We start from the raw sequence: 3,468 nt of genomic DNA on the forward strand, positions 1-3,468 counted from the left end.
CCATGCAGGATTTAACAAGTGTCCGGCTGGAGCCACCTGCCACACATTTGAGACCTACTTTCCCACACCTGCAGCCCTGTGTGAGGGCATCTGGAGTCACTCCTACAAACTCAGCAACTACAGCCGAGGGAGCGGCCGCTGCATCCAGATGTGGTTCGACCCGGCCCAGGGCAACCCCAACGAGGAGGTGGCGAGGTTCTATGCCTTGGCCATGAGTGCCGGGGCCCTGCGGCATGGGATCGAGCCTCTCCTGCTCAGCCTGGTCCTGATGTTGCAACTCTGGCTCCTAGGCTGAATCCAGCCCTACTTAGACATCCTCTGCATGTCTCCGGTTTTGATGACCAAGCTTGGCTCAGCATAGCTCTCACAAGTGAGGGGACCCTAAGCATGCCTCCATCCATATCTATCCTCTGTCATCCAGCTCCTGCTCCCATGGTGGGCCTTGGGCTTTCTCTGACAACCAATTCAAATAAACAGACAGACCTAGTCTTGTCTGATGAATGATTTTGGTTTGAGTGAGTAGAGGACAGCTTCCATAGCTTTTGGATTCTTTCAGACGAGAAAGATGAGATCTGGGTTTGAATCCTAGCTCTGCTACTGACTATGGAAAGTGAAGCAGTTGCTTGTCTACTTTAAAGCTTAGTTTCTTCCTCAATAAAATGGGCATAATGATCCTTCTTTCCCTCAGGGTTGTGAAATACAAAGGAGATGTTGCCTAGAAAGCATGTGAAACCAGTGTATGCACCATGAACAGACTTCAGGGGTCCTGCTGCTCTTGTAGCCAAAAATGAGAGCCAGGTCCAGGACTATGTTACTTATATTGGTCCCCAAATATACCCACTTTCTCTCAGGTCCTGTCTGCCTGGATTTGTGGTCAGCTCTGCTGGGGATGGGAGTCCAGGGAAGGCTCTGGATTTCCATTGGGGGTGAAAAAAATTTGCATGATGTGGATTGAAGGGACAGAGTTGAGGCTTGGAACCCTCAGAGAAGGAAGACAGAAGATTGGGGATGTCAGTCTGGGAGGTTCCTGGAAGAGGAAATGTTCAAGAGTCTTGAATTGGTTTAGCCTGGCTGTATCCCAGAAGATGGGAAAAGGCTGGAAAGTCTTGGGGGCTTCCCAGGGGCAGGGCCTGGCCTCTCCTCTGGCGATTGTTAGATATGCCTATCCAGTCTCTACACATCCTCCAGGAACTAGGCCTGAGGGGATCTCTGGGTCTCCCTCATGCCTTTTTCCCCTGGGGAAGTCTTTGTCTCTACACCCCCCTCACAATCATCCCCAGAGAGGCACAGTAGTTGTCTGGGAACACCTGAGGCAAGTGGGTGATCAAGTTAGGACTAGAACCCAGGTATGAAGACTCCTAGTCCAGGTCTCTCTCCTCCCCACCTCACCAGGATGTCCCCTTCATGGCAGACTCACCTTCCCAGATACCTAAAACTGAGTGACGGGGAAAGTTGGGCAGTTTGAAGGATGACTTATGGCGTTCCTGGAGGGGTCAAGAGACACAGTTGGGTGTGTAGGGGTGTCTCTTAGTCACTATATTTACCTAGTCTGGAAGGCCCCCACCGAGCCCATTCCGTGTCCCAGGCTTCGGTCCAGCTGGGTTAAGCCAATGCATTTGAAATAGAGGAAGGAGCTCGCCCGGGACTGACCCAGACACAGGTTCAATTGAGTAAAGTGAAAGTTCTCTCGCAGGTTAAAGGGGATCGACAGATGGCGGCCCAGGAGTTGGCAGCAGTGGGAGGCAGGCTGGAGGCCTGCGCCTTTAAGGAGCCAAGGGGCGGAGGGGCGGGGCAGGAAGCGGACTCCCGGGAGACGCAGCCACCGGCTAGGTCTTTTTTGGGGGGAAGGGGCGGGCCAGACCCTCTATGGGCCCCGCCCCCTTTCCGGCGACCGCGTCCCCAGCCAAGGGCGGGCGTCTGAGTGGGGGCGTCTGAACGTACCAGATAAAGGGAGCTCCCGGTTCGGCGTCCCGCCCACAAAGGCTCAAGTTTGTTGTCTAGGAGGGACTAGCTGGGGCGGGGGCGGGTACTAATAATACCCGTTCGTTCTGGCGCGGCGCTTTACAGTTTACACAGCTGTCACCTTCGTTACTCCTTAATTAATAATAAAAATAGCCGCTGTTCTGGAGCGCCTACTGGATGCCAGGCCCCGTGCCGAGAGCTTTACAAGCAGTCCCATTGAGTCAGCCAAATAACATTGCCCCCACTTTGCAGAGCGGGAAGGCGAGGCCAGAGAGGTGCCGTGACTTGCCCGAGGTCACTCGGCGGGTCAGCGGCTCCAGGATTGGGGGGCCGGGGTAGGCGGGGCGCGGGTGCTACCCCCGGCTCCGCGGAGAGCCGCGGGGGCGGAGCGGCAGGCGGGGCGGATGGCGAGGGGGGGGGTGCGGCGGCAGAGGATGGCCATCTTAAGTGGCCGCTGAGAGTCAAGGGCCGCTTCCCCCGGGAAAGGGGCATCGGAGCGGCCCAGGAGGTGGGGGTCTGCGCGCGGCGGCTGCGGTTCTGGGGAGAAGTAGGGAGACCAGGGGTTTGAGGGAACTTTCTTCTAGAAGGGCAGTTGGGGGTGCTGATCTCGGACTGCTGAACCCCTCAAGGCCCGGGCCTGCGGGTATGGGGGATGGTGCCAGAGAACTTCGCCTGGAAGGGAGGAAGGGCTCTGCCCTGGCTGCGAGGGGCTGCCAGGGACGTTGCCCGGGGCATTGGACCTAGTTTGAGGGTGTATGATCCCAGGTCTCGATGGCGGGGATTCCTCCCACCCCGCGGGATTTGTTGGAGGATTCAGGTGTAAGGCAGGCCTGGATTTCATGGGAGTTGAGGGTCCAGGCCGCTCGGATATTGAGGACAGGGATGGGAAGAGGTTCATCTTGGATCCCTCGCGGGTTTTGGGACCTCGACCCTTTGAGACTGCAAGAGGAGCTGAATAGAAAGGATATGGGGTGGAATTAGACGATTATGGGAATTGGGGGTCATAGCATTGCGATTACTAGAGACGGTGTATTATCCGGAGAGGGATCCGGGATCCAAAGTGTCCAGAACAGGGAGGGGGAACTTGACCTTCCTTGGTGGTGGGGATTGGGGGCTGGATCTCCAAGGGGTGGTGATGGCAGAGCAGGATCATTGTGGGTTTGCGGGATCCTGCGGGAATGTGGGGGGCATCATCTCCACGGGGAAGAGGGTGGGGGTAGGGGCGGGCCGGGCCGGGCCGGGACGTGGGCCGAGCGGGGGGGGGGGGGGCCGGCCGCCGGCTCTCCGCTGCTCTCCTGCCCCTCCCCCGCCGCCTCTGAACAAACTTTTCTTTCTCTTCAAGTTGAGGCCAGCGCTGCAGGCGGCGGCGGCGGCGGCTAGGCGAACAAGGCGGCCTGCACGGCGGAGCGCCGAGTCCCAGACCTCCAGCCCAGTCCGGTCCGCGGATCCTCAGGTCCCGGCCCAGGGGCCCGCCCCCAGCCTCAGCCCCGAGTGTCCCGGGGCAGA

The 3,468-nt window shown here is 58.3% G+C and overlaps 1 long non-coding RNA gene and 1 pseudogene across 2 annotated transcripts in view; one reads left to right on the forward strand and one right to left on the reverse strand.

Moving 5' to 3' along the window:
- The window catches only part of LOC115271640, a 4,359-nt pseudogene extending 3,871 nt beyond the window's left edge, over nt 1-488 (forward strand).
- Nucleotides 1-1,650, reverse strand: part of LOC115271648 — a 26,778-nt gene extending 25,128 nt beyond the window's left edge. For both annotated transcript variants that reach the window (XR_003900037.1, XR_003900036.1), the window contains exon 1: nt 1,545-1,650. This is a non-coding gene — a long non-coding RNA (uncharacterized LOC115271648). The remainder of the gene's footprint in view (nt 1-1,544) is intronic.
- Between the last annotated feature and the right edge of the window lie 1,818 nt (nt 1,651-3,468).

Source organism: Suricata suricatta, chromosome 11 (genome assembly GCF_006229205.1).
Source record: "Suricata suricatta isolate VVHF042 chromosome 11, meerkat_22Aug2017_6uvM2_HiC, whole genome shotgun sequence".
NCBI lineage: Eukaryota > Metazoa > Chordata > Mammalia > Carnivora > Herpestidae > Suricata > Suricata suricatta.